At 42.2% G+C, this 24694-nt stretch overlaps 1 protein-coding gene across 3 annotated transcripts in view; it reads left to right on the top strand.

Moving 5' to 3' along the window:
- The first annotated feature begins 5139 nt into the window (after nucleotides 1-5139).
- SMOC1 (SPARC related modular calcium binding 1) overlaps nucleotides 5140-24694 on the top strand; it is a 129206-nt gene continuing 109651 nt past the window's right edge. For all 3 annotated transcript variants that reach the window (XM_026849909.1, XM_026849910.1, XM_026849911.1), the window contains exon 1: nucleotides 5140-5226. The gene's annotated coding sequence lies outside the window, so the exon portion shown is untranslated. The remainder of the gene's footprint in view (nucleotides 5227-24694) is intronic.

The raw sequence follows: 24694 nt of genomic DNA on the forward strand, positions 1-24694 counted from the left end.
CGCAGCCCCCCCGGCCCCGCGGGCCCAGACCCTGGCGAGGCCTCCCCGCTCGTTAAAAGCCGGGTACCGCTGAATGCGCGAAGTGTGTGTGCATCGGCGTTAACTTGTTGGTAGTTGGCGCAGGGAAAAAAAAAGGGGGGGAGGTTGGCAGGCTGGGCTTTTGTATTTGCTCTTCTCGCATTTAATGTTGCCCCTGTGTCCAGCCCATGCCTTTAGGATTTTTTTTTTTTTTTTACGCTCCAAGTAGGGATTAAAGGAATCCCTGCAGTAAAACTAGATGCCTTCAGCCCAGACTTCTCCCTGTAGGAGTTGAGGTCTGTTTTTTTCAATCTGACAATGTTTGCCTCTTACTGGGGCTCTTAATTTCACTTAACGAAACTATTACATTGCTCTGGGGGACAACCCAACATCTTTTCTAAATATGGTCCTCCCAGTGAGCTAATGTTACCGCTGCAGCACCACTACGGAGTAGCATGAGAGCTTTCAATTATAAAGCTGCAAAACAGTAGCTGTTCTTCAGCCAATGCTGCAATAAAAGCAGAGCTCTGGGTAAGTGGAAAAACTTGATCTCTCTGCAGGCGTGTTGGATGCATTGACCATGCGCATTCTTGACCCATCAGTCTGAAATGCTATGAAATGTAGTACCTAATTAACGTACGCCGTGGTTAGGCAAGACCAGGAGTCTTTGGAATCTCTACTCGGCTGAAGTATAACAATAAGGGACTTGAATGCAATGTTCTGCTTTTTTTAATAGAAGTGCTGTTTGACCATGGTGGCAGTTAAATGCTTTTCAGAGTTAGGGAAAGTGTACTGGCTGCACTGGTGTCCTTGTGTTCAGCTGTGCTGTGTAGCCTCTTTTACAGCCAGATGTGTAACAGCAACTGTTAGAACGTGGCAGATCAGAACTAGTGTGTGTGCCATAAATTCTTGGAGACCTGCTCTAAAGGATGGGGAAACATAGGGGTCTTATGCATATATCTGTATTACCCGATCCCAAGCATAAACCTCAAAAGTGGAGTGGTGCCAAGTAGAGAAGAGCTTTGAGGTGATAAGTAAGAGTCTGGCTAGATGTCTAGGGCCTTTCATCAGCACCTGTATCTAAATGCTTTAATGAAGATCAATTAAAACAAAGAATAAAACAAACAATTCCAATTGCACAATGAGCCTGTCTATCAAACAGTTTTCATATATGCCTTTTTATATACTGCACTTTACAAGGCTGTTTAATTGCTCCCTGTGCTGTGTCGTCTTTGGAATGGGAGCTACTTCAGGAGAGTGGAAAACCAAATACAAAGGACTACTGATTTAGCTTTTGCTTGAAGTGAACGGACTTTGCTGTTTCTCTGACTTTGCTATTTCACCCTTCATGACTGGGGGAGAATATCAGCTGTGAGCACCAATGTCTACAGTTCTGTAGAAAGATGTGCCTTAAAGTTTTAACTTCTTAAACTTATGATCTCTTAAGTGGAAGGCTGTGAACTTGCAGGCGGCTTAATTGATGAAGCCTGTCTTCTCACCCTTCTAAATGTCATGCTTAAGTGCATGTGAGGGTGGGGAGTTTGGTTTGCTCATTTGCAAACATGTTGATTGATATGATAAGCCCCTGAGCCTTATCTCTTCTAGTGATTAGACATTGCCGGTAAAGTTGTCATTAGTATAAAGGTGCCATACTTTAGATTCCAATGTACGCAAGAAAATTCTTTATTATTCATTTTTAAATGATGATTACTAAATTACATCAGTCTCTCTCATGCTGACTTGTGATCAAGAGCATGTTTCTGTCAGGAACGTTCCCTGGATGGGGAGGAGGGTGTCAGTGTTGCAGTTCTGGAGTCTGATCATGTAGTTGTTCAATTGTTAAGTGTGATATTTACCCTTTCACATATTCTTTTCTGTATGGTAAGCACTAGAACTACAATATTTGCAAGCTGAAATACTCTTAAAGGTGAACAGCAGCTTTTAATCCTACTCAATGAGCTTAAATGAGCAGCAATAATGCTTGAAGCAAGTTCATGATCTTCCTCACATTTCCCTCTTACTACTGTAGTGTTGCTGCTAGACTGGGCAGCCAGTACTGTCACTGAATACATAGGCAGAGAAACATGCCTCGCTACTGTTTGAGAAAATGATGAAAAACTAAAGACTATTGAAATGAAATAAGTACATCTGCATATCTTGTGTCAATAAGGGATCAAACTTTAGGATGAAGTGAGTTAGTTCAAGATGATTACTTGAATACCAAGGTCAATTACAAGTGCAGTTAGTATCTAATGGCCTGCTGAGGTACTTCTGGCTCTCAAAAGCTGTGCAAATCTTGCTGTTTCCTGTTATAGTAAAACTATGAGCAGTGACATGAATCCCTTAGACTTGGGAATTGTCAGTGACCTGTAGGAAACATCTGGCTTTCATACATATGTTGTGGCCCACCAACAGTTAATAACAACTGTTTCAAGTGAAGCCCCATAGTAAATCCAATACCTTGTGTGTCCTAGAAATAACTTGGAAGCCCAAGGCTGTTGTGTTGCTTGTTTCCTCACTTAACAGACTCTAGAAAAGCTTCTCTGTTGTGTTACACAATTGCTTGGTCACTTCTCTTGTAGGTCTAAAGAGCACAGTGGAAGTAGTCAACTGACTATATGTGGAAAATATCTGTCTGAAGGATGTTGTCTTCTGGAAAAAAAATTAAAAATCAGTCTTTGCTTTCTATTCATATTCTCTTCCTGTGTGCTTCCCTCTCTGCTGGCATGAGATCTGTGGTTGTGTGACAAGCCAGGTCTTGCTGTTTCCCTTCCTTGACCCCAGAGCGATAGATGGGGAGCTTGACTGGGCTGGCTCTTGCATCTCCTACTCCGTGCTACATTTGAGCAGTACTCTTTCACAGCAGATTAAATAGATTGTGCCACTAAGCTGTTCTCCCTCATCTGGACAATAAATTGTGACCCTTGTCTTTCAAATTCAAAAAGATTGATCTGTGTAGGCCCCTTGCTTTTTGAGTATAATGCCTGACTATTATGAACTTGCTCCATTTATGGCAGAGAACTGTTGGTGGCAGTAATGACAATACTAGCACAGGAAAATGGTGAGTGCTAGCAAAAGGAGCAGAACATGACTGTAGCAGTCAAGCTGTCCTAGGAACAGGCTTGGATTTCTGGAATATTGGAAATCTGTACCCTCCAGTGCCAGCAGAGGACTAAGGAATGGGAGGGGAGGACAGGGCAGTCACTGTAACTTTCTTCCTAGTTTCATGTGTGGAAACATGCCCTATCTGTCCTTGAAAGACATGCTGGTTGGAGATAGGGAGGGACCTTCCAGGTCAGTGCTGTTATAAAGGGGAGTAGATAGTAAAACTGTAAAGATACCCACATATTCCAGTGCATAAACTGGAGTGCCACAGAGCAATGGGAGCTCTGTGCTGCAGCTGGCTACTGGATAAAACCCCAAATAAAACCTCGATAAAAAGTGCTGAAAAGGCTTCCGCAGTTTTGCCATTCCCTCTGGAGGAGCAAGCAGTGTTGCAGCTTGTGCCAAGATGCTGCATGTATGTTCTTATTGGAGCCCTGCTGGGAAGGCTCCACAAAGCAGGTATCTTTACAGATGCTCTATTAGGGACACTGCTCTTCATAGTGGGAAGAAATCGGAAAAAGATGTATGATAAAAATATAAAGCAAGGGGCTCTATATGAAGGAGATCTAGAAAAGAAGAGCGAAACTTAGGATAGCTTTTCAATAGCTGTATTTTGTTTCTTGGTTTGAGCTTAATCATCGCTCTGCATTGCAAAGGTCTATGCTGATAAGTAATAACCGAAGCATTTTAATGTTTTAGATTTCCTTACTGTTGGAGAGTAATTTTAATGAAGGAGTAAGTACCCAAAGGCAAGTCTTTAGACAAGCATCCCCTGACAGGACAGATTTGTTACTCTATGGCAAATAGCTTTTGGTTATAGACACTCTGTTTCAGTTTGAGAGATGTTCTTGCCTAAGTGGAAGTTCTAATTATATAGAGAGTATACTAAGTATTTCTCCCCCTCCTTGTTCCTATTTAGAAGTTTAGTCAACTGAGTGCCTTGATGTGTACCAAAGAAACTGATCTGATTTGCTTTTTATATGTTATGCTGCTGTTGAGGAACAGGATTAATTCTTGTGTGGAGAAATACTAAAACGTTATGTTCCAATACATTAGTATTAGAATGGCAGGTCCTGTTCTAAACAGGAAAAAAGTGTGGGATCTGACTTGCTCCATGTAGTCGTGGAGTTGGTGTTTTAACTGCCACAGCTTCTGAGTTTGCTAATGAGACTATTTCACGCATGTTAATGACCTATGATGCTAATGAAAGATTTCTGGCCACCAGAAGATTTGATACAGAAAAAGAAACTGCTCATGTATTTCTACTGGGGGTGGCAGCAAGCTCTGTAGCTGGTAGAACACCTACAGTGATAACCTCTTGGACTAGTTCTCAAGTTTCTAGCACTAGTCATGTGCTAAGGTAATCTTCACTGCCATCAGCGCAGAGCAGATGCTGTCTTGGCTTCTTTCATTTCCAGATGGCCTGAAGCAATTGGTAAGATGACTGTAAACCTCATTTCAGTGGTATAGTAGTTCTGAAATATTAATACTGCTGTTTAAATATCTTAGATGTTCTTATCCTGCCATCTCAAACTAATTGCGACATTACTATGTCAAAAAACCCCAAACAAACAAAAACCCATTTGTCTCCTACTTGGCTGCTGAATCCCCAGTTCTTCTGGGGCTGGCACATCTGACAGTGTAGTTAAGTGTTACACAATAAACTTTATGCTCACATTAAAAGCTAAGCATGGAGCAATACAGGTGAAACTGAACCTAACACTTGAAGGCTGCTGTGCTGACTGTCATACAGCCTCCTGTGTGACAGCATGGCTTTCTGTCAGAGCCCCCTCCCACCCCCCTGGCAGCTGCCACAAGGTCTGGTGCTGACCCAACATCCAGGGACTTTCTCACGCGGCAGACCTTGAGCTGAGCTGGGTGTGCAGTGGTGGAAGTTAACTGCGTTGTCATCAAGTAAAGTTCTAGCAGAGAAGTGGATGTTAAAACTTGTGACTTGAACTATGAAGCCTACTTTGTGTTAAAAGTATTGTATTGGTAGGACTTTAAGCTTCCTATGCATGTTTGTGAGAAGCTCTTCCATTTGTGAAGTCCTTACCCCAACACTGAAGGCTGCTGTTGCACTTCTGTGCTGGAGCTTTCTGGGTAAGATGTGAAGGTCAGTGTGAGCTGTTTGCTTACACAGAGAAACTACCAGGATGTGACAAATGTGGTATGTAACTGTCTCCCTCTTCTGACTGGGTCACAAGGCTTGTGTTCAGCAGCTTACATGTGAGCCCTGTGAAGCTTTCTCTGTGTGGTGGCTATACTGCCTGCAGGTACAAGGAGGGAGTATTCTAGCACCAAAACCCTTCTGGTGATGACTGAGAATGTAACTCCGCCCCCCCCTCTTTTTTTTTTTGGGGGGGGGAGGAGGGGGTTGCATTGTAACTATAGGAGAGTAACAGCAGGAAAGCATAACTAGTTACACCAGAGTGTAAAGCTTGCACTCAGGGCAGTGAAAACAACCACCCACCATACAAAGGAGCTCTTTGTATGTGACCTTATGTAGGCTATCAGCAGCTCTTCAGCCTGAGAGCAGTCAGCTCCCTCTGGATGAGGCCTTACCTTGAAATCATGCTCATGGCTCCTGTCCTGGATGGTTTCTCTCTTTATCACAGTAGCCTCCTGATGTGACTTAGACTCCTGTGGGATGCTGCAGTAACACCGTAGTGTTAGTGATATTCATGAGTATTAGAGAGGAATCATCTGCTTGTTTGGTGAGGAAAACATTGTCTTGTATAGTGGGCCTGCCCACTCACAAATGTGATTTCTTATGAAATTGAGGAGACAGGTTGCAATGCTCCCCTGCAGGAATTGCTGGGGGAAGCCTGTGCTATCTGAGTAAAAGGCCTACATACTGGAAGTGCAGTCCCTACAGTGAGGGGAGGGGTGATGGAGCAAACAGAGGCTTTGCCTTATGAAGGGGTTCATTCTTGTCTGTGTGACTCTTCCAAGGTAGTCTTAAGGGTGGCCTGGGAGTAACTGGCTGATGCTAAGGCTGATGCCTTAGCCTTGGTGGAAGGCTGTCCTGTCAAATGTTTCTAATGCTGGTGTCTCTGGGGTGGTTGTGCTTCTGTCCTCAGAGCAGTGGCCTAGGAGCCCCCAAAAGTCTCAACTGCCTGTGCTGTCAAACTCTTCCCTGGTGGTCTCCCACCTGTAGCCTGCTTGGGAGGACATGCCTGTGTGTTGAGTTTGTGCATTTTTGCCTCCCACTGGCTTGTGGCTGAGCCAGCTGCTTTTGAGGGCCCACTGACAGGTGTGTTCTCATTTGGAGTGGCATGTAGCTATGCAGTGGGGAAGTGAGTGGTAGGTGTGAAATGAGAGCAACCTTAGACCTTGAGGGGAAGCACCTGTGCCTAGAGGTGGGAAAATAACACTAGTTACTATAGGAACAGAGGCTGCATCAGTAAAGTTTGGCTCAGGGTTTTGTTAAGTAGAGTCTGGCAGCAAAGCCTAGGCAAGCTACCCCACCAGTGCTGCTGGCAGACTCTTCCATGCAGGTGGAGGAAGCCATGCAGAAACTGATGTGTGTAGGCAGATAACTTGCTCTGCCATGGGCACCCAGACTCCTCTCCTGGGATGGAGCTGGAGTTCCTAAGGAGTAATTAGTTCTTTTGGATGAAGAACACGAATGAATGTGGGCAGGACAGTAGTATACAGGTAAGTGCTACAGAGTACCGCACTGCTCGGTACCTGAGTGTAGACCCAGACCATATGCCACAGTTCTGTAAACTGGGTTGCCTTGTCCCAAATGCTCAGACTTGGAGTGACTAAGGGGAAAGAAGAAACTGTCTGCATTCAACATTCTCTCTGTGCAATGCATAGACTCAGTCTAGTGAGACTAGCTCAGGAGGCTACATGGCACCCTTGTCAGTCTAAAGTTAAATTTGACCCATTGCTGGAAGAATATTGGCCTAACAATTTTTCCCTGTTCCGAGTCCTGTGGCAAAGTGGAAGAATGTAATTTCACCCTTTTGAGAGTAGAAGCAGCCTGCTGTTCTGTGCCACTGAGATAGCTGTTAAAAGCTTGAGGTTACAGGGTAGTAAAGGTAAGGACATTTTCATGGATGGGCTTCTGGTAGAAAGAATCATAGGAAGGGAAGGTGTGTAGGAATAAGGAAGATGGGGAAGTAGAACAGATAAAACTCAAAAAAGCAAGTTGTTTCTCCTTGGCCACTGGTCCAGTTAATGATAGTTGGAATCATATCCACAGGGAAGTGCTGATCCTCAAATAGGGAGGAGAGGTTCCAGATGCTTAGTGGGTAGATTCTGTTTCAGAGTTTCTTTTGGCTACAGTCATCTCTAACCATTAGCTGGGTCATGGACTAGGAGGAATGTGGAAAATGTTGCCCATCCCTGTTCTCTTCCCTGTTCCATGACTGAGATCAATCACTTAAATTGCATGGAGAAACCATACTCTGCCTTCTGATGAGAGAAGTCCGCTAGCTCAGCTGCTATACTTAGGCTTGTTTGTGATGCATGGAGTAGTCCTTGTTGTATACTCTTGTGGAGTTCCAGAATACTGGGTTAAGAACTTTTGTTTTGGCTATACAGAAAACCTGAAATATGAGATCATCTGATCTTTCAGTTGTAATTCTAATACTTCAGGGTTTGACATGCCTGCAAATTAAAACAATCCAATACAGTCTTAATGTAAAGGTGACTATTCTATATTCTACAGCCACTGTGAAACTGAGTGGGCTCATGGCTGCTCCTTGGGCTGCAGAGGCAGCAGTATGGCTACATATAGGGGGGGAGTTAACCAGGGATCAACTAGATAAGGAAGCATCCTCGGGTGAAAACACCTGGTAAAGGTAGTGGTAGCCTTTAATATACAACAGGGACACATGCCTAGGAAAGATGTCCAGATGTACACTATCTCTGGATCTTGCTTCTGTGTGTACCAGATACACACCACTCAGAAGCAGATAGGATGATAATCTTTTGTTGCAGCATAGCATCCCTTGCGTAACATGAAGATTAAAGAGCCTATTCTAGCTGGTACATCAAACTATTTCCCTTCCCATTTCTTTGAAGCAGATTTACATGCAGTCTACACTTAGGTTTAAACAGATACTTGGTGGAATGAGGTACAAGTTAAGAACTAAAAAAAGCCAGAAGCTCTTGAGTGTAATTTCCAAGTGGAGGATATTAAATGAGTTGGAGTTTGTGGATACTGGCCAGATAAAGGGGTTTCTGTCTGTGCCAAGTAGCTACTTCTGATTTGGGTCTAGTTACCATACACAATGGTGGTAACTCTTGTTGGCTTCTACCTGGAGCTTTTTGGCTTACTCCTCTGCTCTTAAAAGTGAGCCAGCAAGTGTTGCAAAAGTAGATAGGCTGTGTGCAAAAGTAGCTTTTAAAAATGTGCATGTGTCTGGAATACTAGAGGATAGTCTGCTCCGAACTTGTAAGGGAAAGGTGAGTTTTAATATATACAGTTCTCAGTTTTAGTGAAAGCAAAATAAATCTGAGGTAGATGTCCATAAAAGACTGACATGTATAAAATGAGCAGGGCTGTTCATACAGTGAACACTGTTTTTTTTTGCTACACAATTCTAGAGATTAATTTCACTTGCTTCCCTTTCTGTGTCTTAATCTAAAAATATGTAAATCTAGAAGAACTTGCTCTACCCTTTTAATTTAAAAACAATACCAATATCTACCTCCAGGGCTTTGGTGTTCTGTCTGGTAAGGAATCTAGTGTAAGGCAGTAATGCAGCACTGCTGCCGTATCTTCCTGCTGTTTTAACAAACTGTAGCCAGTTGGATTCCCAGTGCTGCCGCTGGTGGTGTTATTTGCTCTCAGTTGGATGCAATGCATCTGAAATATTCCTGAGAATTATGCTTGATGCAGAAATCTATCCTGCTAGAGCTTTAACTTAGCTTCTGAACACAGTTGCCATGGGATAGGATATCGTAAGTGTACTGCATGTATACAAGGCCATGTGTTTACTTCTTGACTGTAAGAGAATTGTGCTTCTGGCTGCTGTACCTGAACACCTCAGGTTATTCTAGAGATGCTGTCCTGTAGCTTTATAGGTAAAATATGAAATGATGGCAAAGCGGCTGCTGCTTATGAATAGGTAATACCCAATGGTGGAAGAAGGTATTTTAGTGATAGCTAGTGGCTGTGCTACCCAATGAGTGGCTAATGTTTTCCATAAGGGGGGAAACAATTTTTATCAGGGTTGCTACTAGCATTCCTCTGACTTTGTCAGTGTCTATAGGCTATCTTTCCTTCTTTACTATTACACAGGTATAGACGGTATTTTTAGGAGCAGAAATCATACCCTTAGGTGCAGGATTCAAGGTCAAAGCTGTCTTCTATAGGCTTTAGCTTGTTAGGTGCTCTGTAGAGCCAGTGAGGTTCTGCTGCATCGAGGCAAGATGTTCTCTTGGTGGCAGTAACTGGTCTTGCGCTTGCTTTACTCTTCCTAGTTTAATCTTGAACTGTAGAAGGAGTAGTGGTGCAATTTCTACAGGCATTTACAAAATGGACATAATACTTTGCTGGTGATAGTATTAATGATGGTTAGACCCATTGTCTGAAAGTATGTCAGTCCAAATTTATTTTTTTGGATGCTGATCTTCAGGAACTTCAGGGAGCTGAGCATTCTCTTCACAGTGACATCTGAAAATGCTTTATGCTCCAATTTCATGGTGGTTTTCTTTTTTTAAATTAAGGACTCTTACATTGAGGCAAGTCAGTTGGCTCTGAAGTAGTCTGGATGTTACTGGCTGTAGCTGTTGAAGTCTTGGAAAGCTGAAGTTTTCTAAGGCTGCCAGGTTTTGTCCTCTTCTCAGTTCTCCTGAAGTAACGTGTGCTGACAGAAAAAAAAATGTATTCTGCTGGTCTTGAGCTGTCACCTAAGATACTACCCTTCTTAAAACTTGTAGAGTTATTAAAATCTAACTGCAGGAACTCTCCTGAACTTCACAGCTCACCAGTTATGCGCACCCTGAAAATCAGAATTATATTTAAGGTGGCTGATGGAGCTTTAAATAACTAGTCAAGTGAAACTTTTGCCATGTTGTCGCTAGTATAGGTGCCTCTTGAGGGTGAATAGGATGCGGAGGGGGAAGCAATCAGTGTGAAACTAGGGTTGATGATGCTTTTGTCCTTGTCCTCAGTTGTCAATGAGACTAATTTTCAGGATTTTTACGGGCAATGATAGATACTTAAAGGAGTTCCAAACTAGTTGGTTTGGGAACAGAAAAATTGAGCTTTTCTTTACCACAAAAGTGCTTCTTTACCTGAAGCACTTTGACAGCAGCATCTGAACTGAAGCTAGCTGTTGCTCATCCACATACTTCAGTGAGTGGTTTGCAGATTTCTACTTGGGATGTAAAAGCATCCATAGGACAAAGTACCTTAACTTATCTGCTCTGTGTTGTAACATCTGTCAGTGTATAAACAGCTATAATGTGTAGCTATATTAATCCTTATCCTAGAAGGATGAAGCTATCCTGATTTGTGTGTGGTTCTTGTATGAAAGTAATTAAAAAAAAAATCAGTCCCAACTCCCAAATTGAGTTTTACTTGTAGAGTTAACTTCAGAAAAACTCAGTATGTTTTCTAGAAAACTATAGAGTTTTTTTGATGCTGGAATTGGAACTGAGTGGGAGGAAGAAATCTGCCACACTTGGGTAAACTTGAGCATTCTTAAAACCTGCCCTTCAACATCTCTAATTGACCCAGTTGTATGACAAGTACATTTTCAGCTGAATATGTGAGACACTGATCCAGGTTGAATAACTGGTGAGTGTCAGAAGTAAACAAAGATTTTGTTTCCTGTCGGAACTCTTGGAGAATATATGTAAAAGTCTCCAACACTGGCTTCAAGTTCTGCTGGCATGAAGACAAACTAAAACCAAAAAAAGCTGCTGCAGTTGCTTCACGTAACCTAGGGACTTTCCCTCTCAGAAGGCCCAGAATAGATGGGGAGAGTTCAGTAGGAAAATCCCATGCGATTTGTGAAAAGAAGGATTTGATTTTTGTTGAAACTTTAAAAGTCATAAGCAACATTTGTGCTGTTGGGTGAATGACAGTCCCAAACAGAAAGTCTGACTTCGGCTGTCAGCAGGTTTTTCACTGTAGCAAAGACTGTTGAGTTCCAAAGGCATATCTCTCTTTCCCTATGTTAAAAATGGTATGTATCATCACAGTAACTGTTCTTCCTGTTAAACTTGGGACCTTCTCAGGTGTCTCATGCAACTCTTAGCTCATTATTGCTTTTCTTACAGTGTCCACATCTGACCTTACATGGGGAGACTCCGCTAAAACTACTTCTAAGTTAACCTGCCCACTGATAGTATCACCCTGATAGTTATACACAAAAAGCTTCTGATTAGCCTTTTCCTTATGTCCAGACTCTTGTCAAAAGCTGCTCCACACCCTCCGAGATATGTATACCCTGTGTGTGCCTCTGTTCATGCAGGGCAAGGAGAGTGGGAGAACAGTTCTGAACTTGGTAGTTCTTGCTGAACCCTGCCTGAAGCCTTCCTCCTGCCAAAGGTGAGTCCAACCTCAGGAATTCATGCTTTTCTTTTCAAATCACTGGTGCAAGTAAATGAAGTTAAACTGCACAGAGATTTTTCCACCTGACATGCTTTTCTTTGGTTTGTTCAGCTTTGATAAACTCTTCTCAGGTGTAGAGATGTAATCAACCTTTCACTGCGGTGATTAACTGCAGTGTGTCAGAGCAAAAGCTAAAGATGACTTTCACTTCTCCTTCCTTGTCTTCACCTTGCATAAGACCATGGAGAATACAAGTGTTTATATTCAGGAAGTGCCAGAAGGCTAATGGTAGACATGATGAGGTCACCTTAGATTAAGAGGACAAAATAGGGTGTTATCTTTGGCTTGACTCTGGTTAGTATTTATTAGAAAGCAAACCTAGGGGTTACCACAAACAACCTAATCCAAGCATGTCAACTCTTCCCTGTATGGCAGACTAATGTTCATGCATATCCATACATTTCCTAAGGCAATCAATTAGGATCAAGTGAGAAGAGATAATCTTGTTAAATCTCATGCCAGTGTTCAGATGGGTAGAACCATACTTATCTAAAATTGCTTTAGTGGGACTTGCTAGTGGCTTTTGTTTCACTAGCAGATGCTGATGTAAAAATACAAGACTCTTGGCATCAGTTTTGTTGTGAGGTGATTGACGCCAGTGCTAGGCATTGTTTACACAAAGTGTCGGAATGAAGTCACTACTGGATTCAACAAGATACTTACTGAAGACAGCACTTAAAAATGCTGGCACTGATGAAGTTTGCTTAGTTAATGCTTGTCTTAAATTGCAACCAGGATTTGATGTCTCTGAATAGAGGAAACATCTTAGAATAGGCAGGGGACAGTGTTCAAGAAAGCATTTCTTTTCCCAAAGAGTAAGGAGCACTTTCTTTTTCCTCATTCCCCAGCTCTGTCCTTATTTTTGCTTATAAAACAGGGCTGGATTTCAGTATCAACTGTTTAACTGAAACTTGTCAAGCTGCTGCCTGGCTTCTTGTTCATCTTGAGCACTTGGCTTAGAACTCCAGATTCCTGAAGTGAAGGGAAAGCACCAGGAAGTTTTCCCCTTACTTTAGGGAGAGACATGCATCTGCCTTAGGTATTTTCTGGGGAGGAAGCTGATGGTACCCAGTGCAAAGGCTGCTCAGCTTGAATGGTTTTATTGGAACTACTACTACAGTGAATTTGACTTTGTAGGAAGCTTCCCTTTAAATGTGATTTTTGACTTTGGGAGAAGTCTTTGTGGAAATTGAGAAAGATATAAAATCCCACTTTAAATCTCAACTGGCAATGATTCAACAGACACTACAAGCTGCTAAAGAGGCAGTTGTGAAAGACTGATTGAGTAACTTGCAAGTGTCTGTCTTGGTTGAAGCTTGGAATCTGCTCTGGTAATTGCAATATAAGCTCTTAGGCTAGAAAAAACCCAAAATGCAGGTGTTTCTTTATCAGTCTGAAAGGTCAACAGTTCTCCTGGATAGATGGGAGAGCTCAGAACTTCTGAGTTGGTGTCAGTCAACATGACAAGATTAAACAGAACTAATTAATCATTTTCATTCATTTAATTCTCCACTTCTTTCCTTGGTTGATTTATTTGATTTATTAATTTATGCAAGGGAAAGCTTCCTTTTTAGATTTCAAACTATCCCTGTATTTCTTAGGTCTGTCACCTCCAATGACAAGCAAGATGGCAGTAAATTGTCTACAGGACTAAATGGCATGGGCAGCTCTTAGCTGAAGTGTGAGGATGGTGCCTGAACTCTGCAAACAAGAAAGGCTTCTGCTGTATTATAGGCTGTTTGTGGGATGTGACTTCCTTCAGGAAATGACCAGCTGTTCTGACATGGCATCATCTCCATGGGATGCAGGGCGATACCTGCTCCACCATGGTCTCTTGCATGGGCTGCAGAGGAATCTCTGCTTTGGCATTTAGAATACTTCCTTCTCACACTTCCTCCCCCTGCCGTGTGACATTCTGCCCTTTAAGTATGCTTTTGGAGGCACTGCCAACTTGGCTGATGGGCTCACCTTTGGTCTTCAGGGATGTGTTGGGGAACCAGCTGTGTCCAGCAAAGAGCAGCCCCTGATTTCTCACAGAGGCCACCTCTGTACCATGCTGCTGTCAAAACCTTGCCAAGTAAGCCCCACACAGCTGATCAGATGAGGTTCTACACTGCTAGTCTACAGGCTGAAGAAGCAATTCTGCCTTGGCCTGGCAGTGGATGTGCCTGTGCTTCTGGAAGTACCACCAACATGGAATTCACATGTCAGTCAAATTGGTTGTGTCCTGAAGTCAACTGCTTTGACTCTTCTCAAGGGAGTGTAGGTATTCTACAGAAGTTGCATATGGTTTTGCTGTGAAAGGTGCCAATGTACCTAAATAAACTCAGAGAAGATACAAACTAACATGCATTCTACTGTGTTTTTCATTTTTAAGATGTAGCCTCAAATTCACTGAGTACTTTCAGGTTCTGTTCACATATGAATGTAGATTTCAGTATTGATTGTACTACTGTTTTTTCCATATGAGTGCCTCAGCTTCCAGAGTATTGCGGTTCTGTACTGATTGTGAACAGCTGCTTTGCAGGCATATGTGTGACTTAGGGGGAGTGAGTGACTTCCACAGTAAGGGAGGGGAAAGTGTGATCATCTTACTTTAAGTTCTTTGGCATTCTAGCTTCTACACACTACTGGTATTTCAGATCATGGGGTACTGATGCAGGTTCTCTGGTAGTGAGTTGGGTGGGTGATGGGTGCTAAATCTCAGAAGAATTTAAGCACCTAGATCTTAATTTCTGTAAATTCTGGCTCCTTAAGGAGCCTCTAAATCTAAAAAGCATGGTGCTGCAAGGCTGTCACAGCCCGACTAGGATTGGCTCTTCATCTTCCCTTTTTGGAAAGGGAAGAGAGCACACAGTTAACAATGGGAAGATGTGATATTGCTGGTCCTGGTGTTGAAAAATTCTGAAAGAGGAGTGCCAGATACTGTAACTCCTGGGAAACTTATAGAAGCATCTATATAACATCTGGATCTGGTGTTCTGCATCCTTGGGTGTGGACAGGCCCCTATGCTTTGATTCCCTGATGAAAGTATGTTTGGCCCTTATCAGCAAAAAGCCTAGCTAGAGTCATGTGAGTGTTATCCAGTGAGATATAGGATCATGTGGAAAAGAATAAAACTTCACACTAGTTCTAATTTATGAGCAGTTTTCATCTCTTAGAGTTCAAGTTGCAGGTGCTGAAACTTGATGTCTAATAGTGCTAGTGCTCTGTGCTTGCTAATGGAGAGGAATATGAAGTACTTGAACAGAAGTGGCTTCAGAGAAAAGCTACTGCCCAAATACTTGTCTACTTAACTGTAAGTCAAAGATTAAAACTTCACTTCTCATCTCTTAACAAGCCTGTTTTTTTTTTTTTTTACTGTTGGTTGAGGCTAAAACCTTTCTCTGATAGTTGTCTTTAAATTGTGTCTTTTGCTGGACAGAAGTTAGTAATTTTGGTCACAAACAGTCTCCAAACAGGATAGAAATAAACCTTTTAAAGTTCCTAGAATCTGCCAGCTTCTCTAACATTTTAATCTGAGGGTTTAGGCCTTTACAAAATTGTTTCTCAAAGCCTCATGAAGGCTATGACACTGCAGTAATTCATGAGCACTTACTGACCTTACACTTTAAAGTGATAATAAAACTGTATGTACTTTCTTGCATTGCTTGCTGCCTTTTAACAGGATTTTGTACAAGCTTTAAGTAAAATAAAGAAAAAAAAAAAAAAGTTTGTCCTAGCTGTAGCTGTATCAATAATTAAGATTGTTGGCAAAGAAACAACAAAAACCAAACTTAGTTGTGTACTCCTGAGCTGTAGTAGCCTCCTGTTTCTGGTCTCTTTTCAACCCATAAACAATCATTTATGTTAAATCCATACTGTTGGTTTGTCTCCAGGCTCATGGCTGAGTGTGTTTTTTGATCCCCTGCTATGTATTGAACTTGTCTGTCTGTAGCTCCCAGCAGGACAAAGCAACAACTCACTCCTGTGGCAGGACTGACACTTAAATTTTGCCTGCCAGTTTTATGGCTGGAGTTGGATTTAGTCATTTGCCCTGGTGGTCAAGTCTGAATGAAGAACAACTAGTGAAGGGAGCCTAGACAGCTCTAGCCTCCTGGTTGAAGCACTGACATAACTTGGAATTTGAGCAGCATTTAGATAAATACAGGAGCTCTCATTATGATACTGCAGTTCCTAGTAGCCTGCCTGTGCTGGCTGTAGGGATGGACCACACTGAAAATGGGCTCTTTCTGTTCATACTGACTTTGCACTTCTAGTTATTAGGCAATTAAGACACTTAAAAGTGCTTCAACTGTTTCATTCATGCATCATTCGAGTGAATTGAGTAAGGTTAACCTTTGAAATGGCTTCTAAAAGCACAGTAATTGAAAAATCCATGGCTGCTTGCAACTGTTACCTTTTGGAGACTGGATGCCCAGTTTACATTGAGAGCAGATGCATCTCTCCTGTTTCAGAAGCCCAGCTTCTTACCTGTTCTCAAAGACTAGTTCACTAACTCTTCTCATCATGCTACTTGTACTGCTTGTGCATCCCTGGATTGGAGGTGTTGGTTCAGTAGTAGTACCTGGTATTTACTCTTAAGCAAGGGGCAATAACATGACTAATGACTACTGGGTAGGTACACAATGTGCAGTAAATCCTAGAGTTGTACTTAAGAGCTCCAGGCAAAGTCTGGAAGTGCTAGTTATGAACTTTAATGCTGTCCCATTATATAACCCCTGTGAAAAAAAAAAAAAGGAGTTACAGCTCTCAGTCTCTGCTACAAGCTAAACTCTGAAGCAAAAACACTGCTTTCCTGTAGCATACACTTGGGAGCTACACTAGCTTACAAGTATGCTTCCTACTGTCTGCTCAGAATGAAGAGACTTCTCTTTTTTTTTTTTTTTTTCTGTTCATAATGCAAAGTTCTTCCTGCCGTCGTCTTAGCAAAAACAGGGTTTCTGTGTACTCTCACCATGAGTTGTGATAGCTGAGGATAGGAACAAATGTTAACATCTGGTAAGAAAATACAGTAGATTCCTTCCGCCCAGATTTGTGCTAAGAGTTGCAGTGTCCTGGTATGATGTTCCAGCTAACTGTAAGAGCAGTCTGACATACATGAGGTGTAACTTTATTGCCAAGGATGTGCAAGACAAACAGATTATTTCTTCAGATTTTTAAAGATAGGCTAGGTTAAGACTCTGCATAAGTCTTGCTGAATAGGGAGGATTTATTCCTCCTACCTTGAATAGGGTATATGTCTCAAAGCAGTAGTAGCTTATTTCTTTGCTAATGTGAAATGAGGGAGACCGTTTCAGTGTGTGAATAGTTAAGGGTGTCTGGGCTAACTTCAGCTGAAGGTAAATCCCTCTGCTTTTAACATAGGAACACTTCTCTGGTGTCTTGGGCTGGCAGAGCTTTCTACCCCTAGTGTAGGTATAATTGAACACCAGAATTGTCTGGGCTTGCTTTAAACATCCACATTGGCTATCTACAAGAACTTACAAGGAAACTATACATCTCTCTGGCAGAGATCTGGGGTAATTTGTATGTCCCAGCCTTGGCTTTATAATTAGTTTTATCCTGCCACTTGACTGGAAGGTTTCCCTGCATACCTGGTGTAGTGGTGGTGGGTAGATCCAAATTGTTGGCCTGTGCTTTTGCACTCTGTAGGGATGCCCATCTTTGCCAACAACTGTAGAAGACATGCCTATGATCTGACAAGAGCATTGCCTGGGCTTCATGGAGCTGGGTGCACAACCTGGAGATGCTCTAAACAGGCATACCTTGTCATGTTTTCTCCCACTTACTGAACTGCGCAAGGGCAAGATTCAGTTCCTGGAATAGTGTGGTTGTATCACACTGGTTATGATGCTGCTGTGTAATGCCCTGGGCAAGCTTGTTTCAAACTGTATGTGAAGCAACACTTGAGGGGTTTATGTGTCTCCTCAGAACCTGAAGACTTATCTGCAGTGCACTAGAAACTGAATTTTCCAGAGGTTTTGGTGGATGGGTTTGACCCTATGTTCTCTGAAAGGCCTTTGTCTGAATAAGGGAATTAAACTCTGAGCCCTCAGTTGTGGGTGTGATGAATGAGATTTAGCCTAGCTAGGGCACACTATTAATTTAGGTTTTTAACATCTACATTCTCTTTGCTACTAAGTCCCATGGCCAACCTGTGCAAGGTTCTTGACAGCTGCTTTTTATTCTCTATTGTCAAATATTTAAGTACTTGCTTGAAATAGAACAGTGAGATGATTCAGTTGAGTGCAGGGCTTCGCTGCTCATCTGTTGCTTGTTAAATCTGAATGCAGGATTGTCAGTCATTTTCAGCTCTCCTTGTTTAGGTTTGCAGTATGAGAAAGTGAAAATCTGTCATGGGTGTATGTAAATACAGTATATTAAAGTATATTATTGCTCTGCAGCTGTGAACAAGGCACTTGATGGGAATAAGGAAAGCAGGTCTAGAACATGTAGCGATGTTGAACTTAGCCTAGAAGGGAAGAAGACAGTATTGCTATCTGTAGATAGGGCAGAGAATTCTCAAAAATCCTTTCTGCCATCCAAATTGTCAAAAATTTGAAATGAGATGTCAAAAACTTGACCAATATACAGAGTGGTGTGCTGGGGTGGGACGATAGGAGTTGATATGATTTGTGGCTTGATGAGGTGAATTTGCTGATGTAAGCTAAAGGCTCAAATCTCACGTTAAGGCAGTTATCCTAACCGTGGGATGTCTTTCATGTGCTTCTAGGCATAAGCATCCAAGTGATGTTGTGATCACTGCGGACAGTGGACTCTGAGAGAGATAGCCAGTATCAAAAGTCTTTGACTTCCCTAAAAGCATAGGGCAAGACCTGTCTCACACTGAATCCTATTTTCAGAGTAAATATCAATGCCCTCTAGTGGCTTTAGCTGTACAAGGAGTGGCTGGCTTGTTATCTAGAACGCTTACCTCGGGTGTTTTGCTCAGCAGGAAGAGGTAGCTGGAAGTGTGTTCTGGGGACACAGCTATGCTGTAACTATATGAGGAGGAACAATGGAAAACACCCAGAAAATACTTCCCAGCTTGAATTATTTACATATTATGGAACGTCAGGCATTCCAGAAGTGAGATCTGGGGGTACTTTTGCCTTTTTAGGCTGGGAATAAACCTTCTCTGAGGAGCCCACTGCAGAAGAGTTTCAGCTTCCATTCTGTAAGAGCCTGGGTTTTAAGAAAAAAATCAGATACTCAGATACTAAAATGGGAATCTAGCCAAGACAGACTTTCAGAACTGAACAGTGCAGAACTGCATCAGGAGCATGAGGTAAAACAGGTTTTACCTCAAACCATGTAGATAAAATGAACACCTCTTTACAGTGCAAGAGCCATGGAAGACTCTACAGGCTTGGGGACTCGGAGTAGTTGGAGGTCTGTATGGGCAAATCAGCTCAGGTTTGAGCTCCTAACAGTTAGGTTAATCTGCTAAAGTAACTGCTTAGCTTTGAATGCTGTTGCCTGTGTGCTCTCTAATACAGCTGCTTGTTCTTTTGAGGAGTAAAACCTGGGATGTTCAGTGTTTGTGTGGCTATAGAAGGTAAAAAGGTGTTTGGTGGCATAATTGGCTGTCTGCACTTGCTTACTACCAAGAAGGAAAAATGGAATATGCCTTAAGGAGTTTTCAAGATCAAAACTGCTTGCGAGACTCTTGCCTTTAAATCTGATCTTTAAATTTACTGTGGCTTCTAATAATGTAGTAGTTCAACTTTCATTCAGAATGTTGTTGGTGAAAGTTAATTAGATGCTTTAATTCCACTGGAATAGTCTTCCTGACCAATGATATAATTAATTGGCCATTTGTGCCATTTGGAGGTGTATGCATTGGTGTGCAGCATACTGATAAAGTGTTTCAGGGATGGCTTTCTTGCATGCTTAGTATAAAGTGCTTTGAACTGGAAATTGAGCAATTACCTCTGGAAGCAGCTAATAAAAGCAGTGGAAGTTGTAGTTAGTAGATTGTACTGAATGAACAAAGATTGGGTTATGCATCTGGCTTTTGAAGGCTTAGTCTGAGTGTGCTTGTGGATTGGAGAATCTCTGTCCTGGTTAATTTGCTCAAGTTGTGTTTTAAGTTAGAGTACTCTAAATAGTTTCAACATGGTAAAAAAAAAAAAAAAAAAAAAGCTAAAATGCAATAAGACTTGTCTTTTCTCTTTAGATTGTGTTCTGTGAAGTGGTGCTCCCCCAGTGTGTTAAGGCTTTGTTCTAAGAATTGACGGATTTCATTTCACTAGGCTTAGTTAGGATATTGAGTCACTGTTCAGTGAAGTAAATCGCAGGCTTGGTAAGAACTGCAAGAATTGTCCTGTACTGTTACAGTGGATGTATACCTGCCAGAACACTTGCCTGATCCTTCTTTTTTCGGTTCAGTGATTTGTTTACTTCAGTAGGAAGAGAATAAAGCTTCTGAACAAACTCAATGCAGTCCCTTTTCCCCATCATGCCTACTGCAGCTTTCTATTTCCTAGTTCTAAAGTATCTAAAGTTACCTTGCCCTGTAGTACTCCTGCACAGATGTGACTAGATGTCTGAGGGATTAACCAGATGCCAGCTGCTGCTTCAGTCTGTAAAATGTGGACTTGTCCAAATAAGAAATCAGATAAAAACTCATCAGGCTTCTGCTCAAGTCTAGAAGTTGAATCATTATTCAGCAGATGGGGAAATCCTTTAAGGTTCTCAACCACTGTTTCAGCAGATTTGTATTCCAATGATTAAGCATTTAGCTGGACTCTTCAGCTTCTAGATTTTTCATGGATACTACACTTGATTACACTTGTGTTGCTGCGTTTATCCAGTCAGTCCTGTTTGATACAGAATTTGTGGACATTCCTGTGCTGTATAGGGAGGAGCAATGCTGAAATGGCAAAACAATTGCTAGAGCTAGCATGAAACTTCTGTAGCCTCTTTGAGCAGTTGGCTTGGGTGCATCTGCCAAAGCCTATAGCTATTGGTTTCCCACAAAGGTACATCCCTTAGATCTGATACTTTTAACTCTGAGCTTGTCAGCAGCTGAGTGGGTTTCTCCGTGAAAGGGAATGATGTTAACAGCAGTCCTACTTGATCTTCTACTCATATCCTAAGTGTACTAACCTGGATTGTCAGCAGGGTGTATATTCTGCCACAGATTTGCAGAGTGGGAACACTCCAAAGGAATTGCCATGGAAGTCTTCAGGAAGAATCTATGCAAGCTGTGAGTTGTCTTGAGAATTAAATGCTGCATCAGGCTGACTACTTTTTCTGGGTCCTTTCTTGTCTGCCCCTTGTAAATTAAGAATTTGAAGGGAGTTTCTGCCTTTTTGCATGTGCTGCCCCATTGCTTGTTTTGGGGTGCCTTACCCTTTTCCTGTTCCTAGTTAGATGGATGAGTGATTTTTTATTTTTTTTTTTCTTACAAAGGACCTGCCATGTGTTTCTAGACTTGCAGCTGAGAAAAAGTGCCAGCACTAGAATAGAAAACAAACTCATCTGTCTCTGCCTCTCCGAATGCTTTCTATCCTGCAAGCCAGTTAGATGATGGCAAGGGACAGTGCCTGGACCTCCTGTGTTGTGCTAACCTCTGAGGGCACAGGGTACTCCTTTGAGATCCTACTTCAGCTCTGCTGTAGTTGGGTTGGTGCCATGTTTATACTTATCTTGCCCCAAAGGTGGGGAAAGGGAAGGGAGGAATGCCAAGTATCTTCAACTTGCCACAGGATGTGATTAGGTAACTTAAGAGGATTTTCAAGTCTTTCAAACAACCAGTAAACATGTCAAATGTGATGGAAAGCTCCAGAGTTTTATATGGACAACCTAAGTCTCTCTGTCAAACTTGGAGCATCAGGTTAGTGTTGAATTTCTACTGTTTTGACCCCTCTCCTTTGAGGGGGGAGGTACCAGCTGTTGTGGGAGGGGGAAGATGGTCTTTGAGGGCCAGTAAAGGAATAACTTGTCCCTTAACTGCTGTATCTTATGGTTTTGGGTAAGCTACTAATGAAATCATAACTTAGTTTTATAAGAAGAACTGTGGCATGTTACTCTTACAACTGCATGGGTCTGAGTCTCAAATTCCACTTAACTCTTAGACTTAAATTAGTATGTACATAACTTCTTTAAAAGCCCAAAGAACTCCACAATAAGCATGCTGTGTATTCACTCAACTGGACTGACTCTAGCTTTTATACCACCTTTTGCATATTTCTACCTAACCTTTCCTTGACAGGTGAAAAATCTCAGACAATGCATAGTGGTGTTCTGCCTTGTCCCCAGTGTGGTACTCATGCAGGAGTTAAAAGCACAGCAATAGGTTCTTGTTTAACTCTACCCTATTGAAGACTGTTTGCTGTACTGGTTAGGTTAAAGCAGTAGCACTGCTTCATTCACTTCTGTCCAATGTTGTTCATCCATTTCCTATGTTAGATAGCTAGGCTGCATCAGCAAGCACTGTAATTCAAACACTGCATATAAGTGAAGTCTGTGTTTCCTTCACAGCTGTAATTGCTCAGAGGTAAGAGGCAAAAGCTCTGAGGTGTAAGGAGTTAACTACATACTGCATCTGACCACAGTGATGCATTATTGTACTCTTTTCTTGGATGTGCATTTGGTGGGTGTCTGGAGGCTGGGGGAGAATAGCTTTCCAGGCATAAAATGCCTGGAGAATGGTGGTAGCTTGTGCTCTCTTTTATCTTTTCTACTGGCTTGTTTTGTGAACTCGAGTGAGTTACCATCTCTAAAGCTCTTTAACCTAGAGTGGGATAATGCCTGCCTTACAGGTATGTGGCGGAGCCTTTTTCCTAGTAAATATGCTGTAGTCCACAGATAAAAGAAGTCTTAGAAGTGCAAAACCTCTGAAGCTGCACAGCATGCTTATAATATATCCCCATTAAACAGCTGTTTGGCAATGTCTAATGCAATTTCCAGTTAATGAGGGATGTTTTCAGGCCCTGCCAAGAGAACAGGTGATGTTTTGAACTGATATTTTTAATAAGCCTTCTTTATTTCATAAGACGCAGCCACGTATATATCCTGTTGCATTTGATGAGATCCTGGCCATTCTTGTTCTTAAACAGGACCCCAAATTATTCTTGTTCATATGTTGCACGGCACTTAAGAGAATGCCTGCCTTAAAGCTCAAACAAGAACAAAGAATGTCTGGAGTGCTTTTGTGTTGGTATCGGTTTAGGAACTGCAGAGAAGAAACTCTTCCAATATCTTTCCTGCAATCTAGTAAAACTTGGAATAAGATACACTGGAGGGTTTGGTATGTCTTCACTTAATTTTAAGAGCAGGAACGTGCTCTATAGGAAAAAAACTGTTCCTCCAAACGGTTATCCTTGTCACTTATGTGACAAGTGCTTATCTTACGCTTTCAAATAAATCTGAAAAAGGAGTGGGGGGAAGTAGAGGGGTGCCAGGCCCATTTCATGTAGGATAAATGGTGAGCTTGCAGTTCAAGGAACTTGATAAATATGCTGATGTAAGTAAGTATGGTCCTTTGCCTGTAATTCAGGGAGCAAATAAGGCTTTTGAACTGGACTGCCTGGAAACATGGCAGGGGGATGAAAGCCACTGTCTGGGAGAGAACTGAGGAAGTAGCATCTAGTGAAGCCACTGGACATTATTAAATGGAGAAGGGCTTGAGGGCAGGAGAATGAGGAGGGAAGCGTATCTGGTGCATAAGGCTTCAATTGCCTGCAGGCAGCCCCATTCTGGTTCCTCGAGGCAAGTTTGCAGCCTCTGAAATAGCAGTGCCTTGGGGTGAAGGCGTGGATGCATCCCTCCCCTTTGCCTCAGGGGCACTAGAGCTGTTACTGTGAACACCATTTCCATTGCATCAGTACACAGCAATGCTCTTTCACTCAGAGGTGCTGATTTACTCAAGGGATGGGCTAATGTGATAGAATTTGCCCTGCCTCTCACCACAATGCTCCTGCACCCCAGAGCCCCAGTGCAAAGAGTATAGGCTTGCTGAATGGCAAGGGAGTATTTGGCTGTCTTGGGGGCTGGATGCAGCCTGTAGGCTACCAGTTGAAGAGTCCTGACAAGTTATCTAAGAATGCCTGAGATGGCAGTAGTCTCTCACTGTTTTCTGTAATCCTCAGTTATTTGGGGCTGTTTATTTATAGGGATTAAGTATCTGAAGCAGAATTCATGCTAATTGTTGTATTGATTTGCTGCAGAAGCATATGCTTGCCGTGTAAGAGTTCTTATGGAGGGGGAGGGAGGTAAGAGGTGGAGGAGTGATACTGTCTGTGAGCTGCTTTGGCACTAGATGTCCTATCCTCTCACTGCTTCTAAAACATCTGGGAAGGAAAAAGGCTTATTCTTGGCATTGTCTTCTCTTGAATGTAAAGTGCAAGGAGCTAAATCTTACAGACAATTGTGGACAAGACACTTGGACTGAAAGACTCAAGCAGATAGAGATCACTCCTGATAAACCATATTTGGGTTGGATAGAGATGAGAGTAATTAAAACAACCTTTGTGGTGGACACTGTTTTGAAAACAACATACAGTCCTAGGAAAGATCTTTACAGTTAAATACTCTGTGACTTTTGTACTGGGCTTTCATTTGACCCTTTCTACCTGCAGTCCTTTAAAGCTCTGTCAGTATCTTTCTTGCTGCTCAGTTCGGTTTTGCTGCAAGTCATCTTTGTAGGTATTGTGCTTTTTACTTAAATGCTGAATTGAAGCTCCTTGCTGATGCTTAGCCTCTGAGGCTAGAATACCAAGCTGGCGCCACACATTAGCACAATGTAAAGCAGTTCTTAAGACAATCAAAAGCTACAGTATTTCTCTGGTGTTCCTGATTAATTATCAATATCACTTCATTAAGGCTAAATAAGTTACCTTTCTCAGGCAACATCGCTCTGCTCTTCTTGACAAAGAATTTAAGCTTCGTAAGCTGAAGAGATCAGTGGACTTGAGAATCCCAATTCCCTGTGGTTAAGACACAGACATTCTTCCAGCACTTGAACCCAGTGCAGAACCC

Source organism: Athene cunicularia (genome assembly GCF_003259725.1).
Source record: "Athene cunicularia isolate RWA chromosome 5 unlocalized genomic scaffold, athCun1 chr5_part1, whole genome shotgun sequence".
In the NCBI taxonomy this organism is placed as follows: Eukaryota; Metazoa; Chordata; class Aves; order Strigiformes; family Strigidae; genus Athene; species Athene cunicularia.